The sequence below is a fragment of the Triticum dicoccoides genome, chromosome 7B, assembly GCF_002162155.2.
Source record: "Triticum dicoccoides isolate Atlit2015 ecotype Zavitan chromosome 7B, WEW_v2.0, whole genome shotgun sequence".
Taxonomy (NCBI): Eukaryota; Viridiplantae; Streptophyta; class Magnoliopsida; order Poales; family Poaceae; genus Triticum; species Triticum dicoccoides.
In genome coordinates this window covers 162,693,472-162,707,901 of record NC_041393.1, presented here as the reverse complement: position 1 = coordinate 162,707,901, position 14,430 = coordinate 162,693,472, and positions in this window count along the sequence as shown.

Below are 14,430 nucleotides of genomic sequence, written 5' to 3'. Positions count from 1 at the left end.
CATCATTAATTTCCTCTCCGGTCGGTGTAGGCACCACAGGAACATTTTCCTGAGATGCACTGCTTTCCGGTTCAAGAGGTAGTACTTCATCGAGTTCTACTTTCCTCCCACTTACTCCTTTCGAGAGAAACTCTTTTTCCAGAAAGGATCCGTTCTTGGCAACAAAGGTCTTGCCCTCGGATCTTAAGTAGAAGGTATACCCAATGGTTTCCTTAGGGTATCCTATGAAGACGCATTTTTCCGACTTGGGTTCGAGCTTTTCAGGTTGAAGTTTCTTGACATAAGCATCGCATCCCCAAACTTTTAGAAACGACAGCTTAGGTTTCTTCCCAAACCATAATTCATACGGTGTCGTCTCAATGAATTTAGACGGTGACCTATTTAAAGTGAATGTAGCTGTCTCTAGAGCGTATCCCCAAAATGATAGCGGTAAATCGGTAAGAGACATCATAGATCGCACCATATCCAATAGAGTGCGATTACGACGTTCGGACACACCATTATGCTGAGGTGTTCCAGGCAATGTGAGTTGTGAAACGATTCCACATTTCCTTAAGTGTGTACCAAATTCATGACTTAAGTATTCTCCTCCATGATCTGATCGTAGGAACTTTATCTTTCGGTCACATTGATTCTCTACCTCATTCTGAAATTTCTTGAACTTTTCAAAGGTCTCAGACTTGTGTTTCATCAAGTAGACATACCCATATCTACTCAAGTCATCAGTGAGAGTGAGAACATAACGATATCCTCCGCGAGCCTCAACGCTCATTGGACCGCACACATCAGTATGTATGATTTCCAATAAGTTGGTTGCTCACTCCATTGTTCCGGAGAACGGAGTCTTGCTCATTCTGCCCATGAGGCATGGTTCGCATGTGTCAAATGATTCATAATCGAGAGACTCTAAGAGCCCATCAGCATGGAGCTTCTTCATGCGCTTGACACCAATGTGACCAAGGCGGCAGTGCCACAAGTATGTGGGACTATTGTTATCAACTTTACATCTTTTGGTATTCACACTATGAATATGTGTAACATTACGTTCGAGATTCATTAAGAATAAATCATTGACCATCGGGGCATGACGATAAAACATATCTCTCATATAAATAGAACAACCATTATTCTTGGATTTAAATGAGTAGCCATCTCGTATTAAACGAGATCCAGATACAATGTTCATGCTCAAACTTGGCACTAAATAACAATTATTGAGGTTTAAAACTAATCCCGTAGGTAAATGTAGAGGTAGCATGCCGACGGCGATCACATCGACCTTGGAACCATTCCCGACGCGCATCGTCACCTCGTCCTTCGCCAGTCTCCGCTTATTCCGCAGCTCCTGCTGTGAGTTACAAATATGAGCAACGGCACCGGTATCAAATACCCAGGAGTTACTACGAGTACTGGTAAGGTACACATCAATTACATGTATATCAAATGTACCTTTGGTGTTGCCGGCCTTCTTGTCCGCTAAGTATTTGGGGCAGTTCCGCTTCCAGTGACCCTTCCCCTTGCAATAAAAGCACTCAGTCTCAGGCTTGGGTCCATTCTTTGACTTCTTCCCGGCAGCTGGCTTACCGGGCGCGGCAACATCTTTGCCGTCCTTCTTGAAGTTCTTCTTACCCTTGCCCTTTTTAAACTTAGTGGTCTTATTGACCATCAACACTTGATGTTCTTTCTTGATTTCAACCTCTGCTGACTTCAGCATGGAAAATACTTCAGGAATGGTCTTCACCATCCCCTGCATATTGTAGTTCAACACAAAGCTCTTGTAGCTCGGTGGGAGCGACTGAAGGATTCTGTCAATGACCGCCTCGTCCGGGAGGTTGATCTCCAGCTGGGACAGGCGGTTGTGCAACCCAGACATTTTGAGTATATGCTCACTGACAGAACTGTTTTCCTCCATCTTACAACTATAGAACTTGTTGAAGACTTCATATCTCTTGACCCAGTCATGAGCTTGGAAAACCATTTTCAGCTCCTCGAACATCTCATATGCTCCGTGTTTCTCAAAACACTTTTGGAGCCCCGGTTCTAAGCTGTAAAGCATGCCGCACTAAACGAGGGAGTAATCATCAGCACATGACTGCCAAACATTCATAACATCTTGGTTCTCTGGGATGGGTGCTTCACCTAGCGGTTCATCTAGGACATATGCTTTTTTGGCTGCTATGAGGATGATCCTCAGGTTCCGGACCCAGTCTGAATAGTTGCTGCCATCATCTTTCAGCTTGGTTTTCTCTAGGAACGCGTTGAAGTTCATGTTGACATGAGCGTTGGCCATTTGATCTACAAGACATATTTTGCAAAGATTTTGGACTAAGTTCATGATAATTAAGTTCATCTAATCAAATTATTTAATGAACTCCCACTCAGATTAGACATCCCTCTAGTCATCTAAGTGTTTACACGATCCGAGTCGACTAGGCCGTGTCCGATCATCACGTGAGACAGACTAGTCATCATCGGTGAACATCTCCATATTGATCGTATCTTCCATACGACTCATGTTCGACCTTTCGGTCTCTGTGTTCCGAGGCCATGTCTGTACATGCTAGGCTCGTCAAGTTAACCCAAGTGTTCTGCGTGTGTAAAACTGTCTTACACCCGTTGTATGTGAACGTAAGGATCTATCACACCCGATCATCACGTGGTGCTTCGAAACGACGAACTTTAGCAACGGTGCACAGTTAGGGGAACACTTTCTTGAAATTATTATAAGGGATCATCTTATTTACTACCGCCGTTCTAAGTAAACAAGATGCATAAACATAGTAAACATCACATGCAATTATATAATAGTGACATGATATGGCCAATATCATATAGCTCCTTTGATCTCCATCTTCGGGGCTCCATGATCATCTTCGTCACCGGCATGACACGATGATCTCCATCATCATTATCTCCATCATCGTGTCTTCATGAAGTTGTCACGCCAACGACTACTTCTACTTCTATGGCTAACGCGTTTAGCAATAAAGTAAAGTAATTTACATGGCGTTCTTCAATGACACGCAGGTCATACAAAAAATAAAGACAACTCCTATGGCTCCTGCCGGTTGTCATACTCATCGACATGCAAGTCGTGATTCCTATTACATGAAAATGATCTCATACATCACAATATATCATTCATCATTCATCACAACTTCTGGCCATATCACATCACATGACAATTGCTGCAAAAACAAGTTAGACGTCCTCTAATTGTTGGTGCATCTTTTACGTGGCTGCAATTGGGTTCTAGCAAGAACGTTTTCTTACCTACGAATAACCACAACGTGATTTTGTCAACTTCTATTTACCCTTCATAAGGACCCTTTTCGTCGAATCCGCTCCAACTAAAGTGGGAGAGACAGACACCCGCTAGCCACCTTATGCAACTAGTGCATGTCAGTCGGTGGAACCTGTCTCACGTAAGCGTACGTGTAAGGTCGGTCCGGGACGCTTCATCCCACAATACCGCTGAAGCAAGAAAAGACTAGTAGCGGCAAGCAAGTTGACAAGATCTACGCCCACAACAAAATTGTGTTCTACCCGTGCAATAGAGAACTACGCATAGACCTAGCTCTGATACCACTGTTGGGGAACGTTGCAGAAAATAAAAAATTTCCTACGGTTTCACCAAGATCCATCTATGAGTTCATCTAAGCAACGAGTGAAAGGAGAGATGCATCTACATACCACTTTGTAGATCGCAAGCGGAAGCGTTCAAAAGAACGGGGTTGAGGTAGTCGTTCTCGTCGTGATCCTATCACCGGAGATCCTAGCGCCGAACGGACGGCACCTCCGTGTTCAACACACGTACGGTCAGCGTGACATCTCCTCCTTCTTGATCCAGCAAGGGGGAAGGAGAGGTTGATGATGATCCAGCAGCACGACAACGTGGTGGTGGATGCAGCAGAACTCCGGCAGGGCTTCGCCAAGCAACTGTGGGAGGAGGAAGAGGTGTAGCAGGGGAGGGAGGCGCCAAGACATGGGGTGCGGCTGCCCTCCCTCGCCCCCCTCCTTTATATAGGCCCCCAGGGGGGGCACCGGCCCTGGAGATCCAATCTCCAAGGGGGGCGGCGGCCAGGGGGGTTGGAGTGCCCCTCAAGGCAAGTGGTGCGCCCCCCCCCCCCCCACCCTAGGGTTTCCAACCCTAGGTGTAGGGGGGCCCAAGGGGGGTGCACCAGCCCACTAGGGGCTGGTTCCCCTCCCACTTCAGCCCACGGGGCCCTCCGAGATAGGTGGCCCCACCCGGTGGACCCCCGGGACCCTTCCGGTGGTCCCGGTACAATACCGGGTGACCCTAAAACTTTCCCAATGGCCGAAATAGCACTTCCTATATATAATTATTTACCTCCAGACCATTTCGAAACTCCTCGTGATGTCCGGGATCTCATCCGAGACTCTGAACAATATTCATACAACCCTAGCGTCACCGAACCTGAAGTGTGTAGACCCTACGGGTTCAGGAGACATGCAGACATGACCGAGATGGCTCTCCGGTCAATAACCAACAGCGGGATCTGGATACCCATGTTGGATCCCACATACTCCTCGATGATATCATCGGATGAACTACGATGTCGAGGATTCAAGCAACCCTGTATACTATTCCCTTTGTCAGACGGTATGTTACTTGCCCGAGACCCGATCGTCGGTATCCCAATACCTCGTTCAGTCTCTTACCGGCAAGTCACTTTACTCGTACCATAATGCATGATCCCGTGACTAGACACTTGGTCACTTTGAGCTCATTATGATGATGCACTACCGAGTGGGCCCAGTGATACCTCTCCGTAATACGGAGTGACAAATCCCAGTCTCGATCCGTGTCAACCCAACAGACACTTTCGGAGATACATGTAGTGCACCTTTATAGTCACCCAATTACGTTGTGACGTTTGGTACACCCAAAGCACTCCTACGGTATCCGGGAGTTACACGATCTCATGGTCTAAGGAAAAGATACTTGACATTGGAAAAGCTCTAGCAAAACGAACTACATGACTTGTGCTATGCTTAGGATTGGGTCTTGTCCATCACATCATTCTCCTAATGATGTGATCCCGTTGTCAACGACATCCAATGTCCATATTCAAGAAACCATCACTATCTGTTGACCAACGAGCTAGTCTACTAGAGGCTTACTAGGGACGTATTGTGGTCTATGTATTCACACGTGTATTACGATTTCTGGATAATACAATTATAGCATGAATAAAGACATTTATCATGAACCAGGAAATATAATAATAATCCTTTTATTATTGCCTTTAGGGCATATTTCCAACAAATGTACCCAGCAAGACTTACATCAGAACTAACTACATATGCATCATTATGAACAAAGGGATGGTGGGGTTTAACTGCAGCAAGCTAGCTTTGACTCGGTGGCTATTCTGAACTACGACTGCAAGTAAATCTTTTGAGGTGGCGCACACGAGTCCACATATTCACCATATCAATACACCACTATGGATCCGCTCCCGTCTTCCTACGAGAACGCCATCCATAGCACTCACGCTTGTCTTGCGTATTTTAGTGTATCCACTCTCACTTGTCTATGAACTGTATAGGCAACCCAAAGGTCCTTTACCGCGGACGCGGCTATTCGAATAGATCATATTAACCATGCAGGGGTGTACTTCTTCACACACGCTCTCGCCACTTATCGCCATGTACACGTCATGTATCTCGGCAACCTTCAAGCGGAAGCCTAGAGAGGGTGTCGGCCACGACCTGACTAACCAAATAAGTCTCTAATCTAGGTTTATCACCTATTCGGGTTTCATCCGCAAGGAGATCCGGCCGGGGTGTCGCTCACGGCCCCAAACGATGTGAGCAGGGTTCCTAAGACCACCATCCGGGTGCCACTTGGTACACCATGCCACCGCACCTAGTCTGTCCCAAGCCCACCTGTACCGGGTGCCACTTGGTAGACTACTAGCACTACCTACAAACACCAAAAACTAGTTGCAACTCCTCGACAGAGATCAAGTTGATTAATAAGTCGAGAGGGGCACTTAAGCATTCCAATGTGTGGTAGTAGCTGTTTCATGGATCACAAACACAGAACTCAGTTCCTGAGGACAGCTTCAATGAGACAACCCACCATGTACTCCTACATGGCCTCTCACCGCTACCTTTACCAAATCGTGTTCACACACTTAGCTCACACACAGTAGGACATGTTCACACACCTCCAATTCATCCCCGATGAATTAGACCTGACACAACTCTAAGCAATAGCAGGCATGACAAACAAGCATGAATGAGTAGGCACATCAGGGCTCAAACAACTCCTACTCATGCTAGTGGGTTTCATCTATTTACTGTGGCAATGAGAGGTCATGCAGAGGAAAGGGGTTCAACTATCGCAGCATGTAGCAGTTGAATCGTTGTTGTCCTAATGGAGTAAAAGAGAGCAGGAGCGAGAGAGTGGGATTGTATCAGAATGAACAAGGGGGTTTTTCTTGCCTGGCACTTATGAAGATAGTATAGTTCTTCATCAGTGTCATCGAACTCATCGTCGGAACATCGTCTACTGAGAGGGGACAAATACTGGCAACACAGAAGGAAACACAATCAATGCAATGCACAATATGATGCATGATCATGACATGGAAAAATGAGTGTGTTGGGCTAATGCAACTACAAACAGGGTGGTTTGAGTCATTTTGAACCCAAGGTTCAAGTTCAAACTCAAACTATGACTTTATAAAGTGCATTATCATGTTTTGACATAAACAGCATGTTTAAGTTGCTTAAACATGCATGAAACCAGTGCAGATGGATAGATTGGATTTTTCATATCAGTTTTCATATATAATTTATCATTTATGGTGTGACAGATAATTTTCTATGAATTTTAGAAGTTTTGGGCATTTCTTGGAATTTTCTGAATTAAGTTTAATCCAGAAAATGACTTATTGCGTCAGCACTGCATCACTGTGACGTCAGCTGGTCAACGGCGCTGGTCCAGGTCAAACCTGACCAGTGGGGTCCACTGGTCAGTCACACAGTGCTGTCTGAGTCACAGACAGGTGGGGTCAGGTCAACAGGTGACGTGGCCAGGTCAAACTGGCATGTGGTCCCTGTGGGGTTAGTTTAATCTAAATAAAACTAAACCAGGGTTAGTTAGGTAGTGGGGCCCATCTGTAAGTGGCTCTAGGGTTCATTAGCAATGTCATTAGTTGCTAATGATGGGCCACGTCGACCTCACCGAAGTTCAGCCGGCGGCGACCGCAGATCACGGCGGTGACTCTCAGAATCGAGCTATAGGCCACGGTTTCGAGTGCGGTTTGCTGCTACGGCTTGCTGGCGCTCTCGCACATCTAATGGTGGCAGCGGCAGCAGCTGGGATGGCCTAGGTTGGTGGCGGCGACGACTTGTGCGATGGCCGGAGTTCGGGCAGGTGCTGGGATGCAGCTGCAGCGCCCTAGCGAGCAAACAGAGTAGCTAGGCAGCCTCCTGGAGGCGCCAGGAGCGTGTCAGTGCCCCTGGAGTGAGCAGGAGAGGCTCGAGAGCGCGGATTCACCGGCCATGGCGGACGGTGGCGCTTGGTTGCTCATGGATAGCAGTTAGAGGAGGAACGCGTCGACGGGGAAAGGGGTGAGAGATGCGGGGGTCACAGCGAGTCCAACAAAGGCAACGGCGAGGTCGGGGAAGTGCTATGGCCGGCGAATCGACGACGACGGTGATGAAACAGGGCGGCGATGGATACGATGGGGCCAGCGCTCTGCTGCTCCTAGTGTTGCGTAGCTCAGCGGGGAGGTCGAGGACGACACGGCGGAGCTCCTGGACTGCTCGAGAGGACGAGGGAGAGGCGATGGCCGCGGTGGTGCTTGTCAGTGGCGTCGGCGCGGTTCGGTGAGGTGGGGAACAGCGAGGGAGAAGGAGCCAGGGAAGGGGGAAGAGCTCCACGGGAAGAGAGGAAGGGCTGGACAGCTCCGGGCGGCTGCGTGGCGTCTTCAGAGGAGTCGGGGCACAGCCAGGCAGCCTGGAGGTGGCATGGCGAGCGTCTGGCACGCAGCTGCTTCTCCTCCTGGCAGGAGGAAGAAGACAGCGCTGCCCCTGGTGGGCTGGGCCTATTGGCTGGGCTGCCAGCTAGGCCGGCCAGGTAAGTGGCCCAGGTGGGCTTCCTCTCTCTTTCTCTTTCTGTTTCAGTTTTCTATTTTTTTCTGTTTTGTTTTGATTTAGTAAAAATACTAAACCATTTGATAAAATGCTGAAAATAATTGTGGGCACTTATGAAATTATTTCCAATAGCCCTCAACCATTATCAGTATTATTTGGGCAATTAAAATATTTATAGGAATTAAATGCCCAAATGTAAATACTTAATGGATTAATTCAAAAATCCATAGTGACCTAGAAAATGTGCACCATTTTTGGCAGAGGTTCTAAACCAATTCAAAAATGATGAACTTCTCTGAAAAACATTCTGGGTTCATTGAAAATATTTATGGTTGACCCTATTTGATTTAATTTTGGTGCTAGGGTTTGTCATCCCCATTTCAAATTCTTTTGAATTTAAACATGATGCAGCATGAGGATCAAACAAGACAACAGGGACCGAGCTAGGGTTGTGGCAACTCACCCCCACTAAACAAGAATCTCGTCCTAAGATTCAAGATGTGAGGTAAGAAGACAGAGGGGACAAAAAGCTAACACGATCTTCATGGTCCAACTTCCCTTCTCGAAGATGTCGAATCATTGCCTCAAACTGATCTTGACGTTCTTGCTTTCGAGATCTTCATCAAACACGAGGACAGAGACAACTCTACAATGATGGATCATCTTAATGACCACAAGATCAACTCACGGAATGAGACGTAGAAACATCTCTTGAGTTGAGAGGCAAAACACACCTTGGAAAGAATGGAAGAAACAATTTGGCGAGGGTTTTCAAGTAGCAAGAAGTTTATTGCCACGATTCCGTAATGGGGCACCTTAGGGAAGGTGACTCATAGATATATATTCCCTTAAGTGGCAAAAGGAATTACTTTTGATTCAGAGATCATTGAAATTCTCTATACCAGCCTAAGGCAATTCATAAACGATCGCTTAAAGAAGTTGGGAAGAATGGCATTCTTGGACTAGAATGGATGATGTGGATTACCTTGTTGAAGACAATGCAACGGACGATTTTGCTTATCATCGAAAATGGATGGAACCCGTGGTAGGACCACTTTGAGGATGATCCCAATCAGTAATTACTGAGAAGGGTAGTCCATAGTAGGATGGCACAATGGCGGTGCAAGCTAGGAACAAGATGCAAATGCTGGGAATGATTCTAGTAACTGGGGAGAAACCCAACAGTAGAGAGTGAGTCCACTGTTAGAAAGGTTATAGCATAACCGGGGAAACTTAGAGCACTATGCAATTTAATGCCGACGATAAAACCTAATGCTTACGCGTGCTCTCAAGAACTTGATCATTTTCATATTCATCAAGGTTTTACCAATATCAGTGACAAGGATCCTGGCAACACAACATACTACCATGATGAATGGTGATGGATGATGCAGATGCAAAGGAAGATAACTCCTTCTCAGATTTCACGTTACCGAGGCCAAGGAAACAAAATCTGGATGATCGACCGAGAGACATTTAGCACTCCGCTTCTAATGTTCTCCTTGATGTACTAGCGTATCCCATTCATAGATATGGTTTGATATCTAGAACATCAAGTAAAAGGTTGAACTTCGGGAACACAAAAATCCATAAGGGACAACTAGGGAGTAAATCCTACGAAATTCTTATGGGGAGGTGGCCAACTTCCTCAATCAAGATACTACAATAATGGTTCTTCTGGCTAGGTGTGTTGGCCACGACATCCACGTTACCGGGTTACAGAGAGACCAATATTATAGTTCTTGGGAAACGTACCAACCATCATATCTGCCTGAAATTTAGATTAGGTTGGTGTCAGGTTATTCCAGACTCATCAAGTCTAGAAAGAAAAATAAAAGTTTGCAACACAAATCGACAAGATGGCGTTGCGAGATTCTAAGGAAATGGACTATGGTAGTAAGCTCCAAAACATGAGCAGGTTCTGCTACACACATGTGAACACGCTGTCCCAGACAAACATGATCACATGGTAGTCTTACAATAAAACACTACCAAGTTCTGGTAGGGAACCATCATTGAGGATATCAGAATCTTGTGCATGAACTAGTATTTGCATAGCAACTCCTTTTCCTTGAACAAATCAGTCAGTGGCTAGGTGTGCTATGGAATTCATATGGAACAAAGATGATCAGTCTAACAGACCACAGAATACTTTGCATGTGCATGACTGACTTGGGATGATTCCGGAGGAAGCAAAACTAACTTTCTCGAATTCACGGCGGTAACTTGCATCAAATGCACATGAGCTAGAGGAAGTCACTTCTTTCATCCGTACATATGCTTCATGAACAGAACATGAAGATAATGCTTATAAAAGTTTCCAATACTAACTTAGATGTTCAACATGAATCATGGAGAGGATAAAATGCTGCTGATGAGCACAACAACAAGTCATCGAGATTCCCATGGAGATGGAATTCCACAACTATGTGAACAAGGTGTTAGCATTGGTCAGACCCAGAAGATATAATGGTGTATGCTTGAGGAAACAACCACGAGTAAGACAACATTACGAATATCGTTGGTTCTGACTTGATTTGACGATAGCCCATATGCAAATCAAAGGTTTGGGTAAGACAATAGATCCAGCAATTGGCCACGAGGATCAATCAATGAAGATATCATCTTTCTTCGTCACTCATGCACAAGGATATCCCTTTGGAATGAACTGAGTCGGGCAAGCTTTTATCTTCCAACTCTCCAAGTTGTTGTTTAGCTTAGCCAACTAGTTTAGGGTATCCAACACAGATTCTTGGAGAAGGGTGCTTTACAAGAAACGAACTTGATCACGAGCTCAACATAATGGTCAGGGGACAACCTGGTGATACTTCCGAAAAGATATCCGGAATATCACGAACCACTGATATGTTATAAGCTCGAGAACAATCTTGCTTTTCAGGGCAAGATGATATGATCCAAAAGAGCGAGGATTTGAAATAATCCTAACTCATAAATCGAGAAGTGCACCAGGAAAGTGGACTAGGTAGCATGATCAATCTTAGAATGGTGATTCAGACCAACACGCTAAGAATGAGATTATTATCCTTTAACTACCAAGCAACGGGGTTGCTAGAAGTATTGATTTCACACATCATAGTTCACCTGTCGACATTCCGGTTGCAACAACACGGAAAACTGGAAAATAAATAATGAGGCGAGAAGTATCACTGTATCAAGAGTTCATAAGAGGTGGTGCAATTCTCATGACAATCCTGACATAAAGAGGGCAACACTCCAGGGTAGGACAAAACAAAAGCTGGATTGGAATTTTGATCTGCGAAGTACAACTACTTTGATCCAATCCTGGAAATGGATGAGATACTGGAGTTTGATTCTCCTGGTCATTCCAGAATAGAATGGCTTGACGGACCACAAGAGTAATAGGCATCGATGAACGAACGCACGCATACGCTTGACTATCAATTGATAGACGAAGGTCAGAAGACAACTAAAGAGGGACAACTTAGAGGAACATATGATTTTCTGAGTTGTGGGTGCATGGATTAGTATGTCAAACGAGTTCAACATATTTCTTCCGGATAACCCATGCAGAAAGATATGACTGGCAGGCTCATAATGTGGAATGGAGAACTCATCAAGAGCACTCTTATTGTGATCTTTTGGCTCAAAAGAACTGCAGTCATATTGGTTCATGGTATTGGAAGAACGGTATACCACAGACCTCGAGGACTATCGCAAAGGTTGCTAATATTCTAAAGGAACTAGCAAACACCAACAACATGAAGTAAGTAGGGAAATCTCGGGTTCAAAAACCCAGGACTAGAATACCTACTACTAAGTGGCAACACGGGATGCTTTCGAGAATGATTGCCAGAATCATCACACTGGGAACACAAAGCATGGCTAGATTACTAGGTGATACTCTAGACACCTAGGGTCACAATAATAGCTCCAACATAAATGCCAAGGCAATGAAGTACCTCAACACACTAGTTAGTGTGGTTGATCTGGCACAAAGAAACTTCGGAATGGTAAGAAGGGATTTGCAAATGCATCAGACTGTTTAGAAACCTGGGATGACTCGGACAGCATAACGGCTGTAAATGCTCAAAAGATATTCTGAAACATCAAGCAAAATGGTGGCATAACCACTCAACAACACAATATCAAGGTTCCGAGTTCAACTGTCAACACACGGAAGTAGTAGGAACTGAACTGAGGCTTGAAACCATCAATCCTATAAGTCTACGGATTAGTAACATGTGAACCTGATAGAAAGAAGAGAAAGCCTAGTTCCTTAACCCCGTAGGAAAGATAAGATGACTCAGATCAGAGGGCATAAGGTATAAGGAGTAAAAAGAGCCTTACGTTCCCATCCACAATCATTTCCCTTATATAACTAAAAATTTCTAGACTCAACTTCGACCAGTTTGGCTTGGTAATCCTACAGGCAGTCAAGCTCTGATACCAAATCTGTCAGGACCCCGACTCAATGCCACACCGATCTAGCATGTAACACCTCATATCACTTTGCGGCCTCACACACGGTATTCCCACGGGTGTCGCCTTACCAGGACTGGGACCGTTTGCGCCTTTTGGCACACGTATATGATATTGTTGCTAGCATCCATATGACAAGGAGCCCGGGCTGACATGGCTAGTCGTGAACCCAAAGTGGCACTAACTTACAGGGACAGGCATACATGACCCAGCAATGAATGTGTCGGTCATCAACGAGTGAATCCGGGCTGTAGCAACTGGGCTAGCAGGACTCCGGTAAGCCAGGCTGTAGCAGGCTAACAGAACTCCAGTAGACACCGCATGACATTTCCCCGAAGGGACTGACACAGGAACGAAGAAGGACACATGCCGGCCAGCCTGAGTGTTCTGGAGCAGTAGCAAGCTACCAAGGCCCAGTGGAAGCACTAGGAGACATTTCCCGGTAAGAGAGGCTACCAAGGATAAACAACTAGATAGTCAGATCCCAAACATACCAAGCATTTCGATAACATACACACAATATGCTCGATATGTGCAAATACAACATGGCATCACAACATGACTCTTAAACTCAAGTATTTTATTCAATAGGCTCCGAGGAGCGAGATATTACAATCATGGGTCTCATGACCCAACATTCAGAGCATACAAGTCAAAAGGACAAGCAGAAGTTTAACATGTCTGAGTACAGACAACTACAAATGAAAAGGGCTGAGAAGCCTGATTATCTACCAAATCCTGCCAATGGCACAAGATCGTAGCTGAGGTAACAAGCTAAATGTCGAAGTCCACGCGGAACTAGTAGCGAGACTGTAGTCTCTCTGCAAAACATAAAATAAGCAAACGTGAGTACAAATGTACCCAGCAAGACTTGCATCAGAACTGACTACATATGCATCATTATCAACAAAGGGATGGTGGGGTTTAACTACAACAAGCCAGCTTTGACTTGGTGGCTATTCTGAACTACGACTGCACGTAACTCTTTTGAGGTGGCGCACACGAGTCCACATATTCACCATATCAATACACCACTATGGATCCGCTCCCGTCTTCCTATGAGAACGCCATCCATAGCACTCATGCTTATCTTGCGCATTTTAGAGTATCCACTGTCACTTGTCTATGAACTGTATAGGCAACCCATAGGTCCTTTACTGCGGACGCAGCTATACGAATAGATCATATTAACCCTGCAGGGGTGTACTTCTTCACACACGCTCTCGCCACTTATCGCCATGTACACGTCATGTATCTCGGCAACCTTCAAGCGAAAGCCTGGCGAGGGTGTCGGCCATGACCTTACTAACCACACAAGTCTCTAATCCAGGTTTATCGCCTATTCGGCTTCCATTCGCAAGGAGATCCGGCCGGGGTGTCGCTCACGGCCCCAAACGATGTGAGCAGAGTTCCCAAGCCCACCATCCGGGTGCCACTTTGTACACCGTGCCACTGCACCTAGTCTGTCCCAGGCCCACCTGTACCGGGTGTCACTTGGTAGACTACTAGCACTACCTACAAGCACCAAAAACTAGTTACAACTCCTGGACAGAGATCGAGTTGATTAATAAGTCGAGACGGGCACTTAAGCATTCCAATGTGTGGTAGTAGTTGTTTCATGGATCACAAATACAGAACTCAGTTCCTGACGACAGCTTCAATGAGACAACCCACCATGTACTCCTACATGGCCTCTCACCGCTACCTTTACCAAATCATGTTCACACACTTAGCTCACACACAGTAGGACATGTTCACACACCTCCAATTCATCCCCGATGAATCATACCTGACACAACTCTAAGCAATAGCAGGCATGACAAACAAGCATGAATG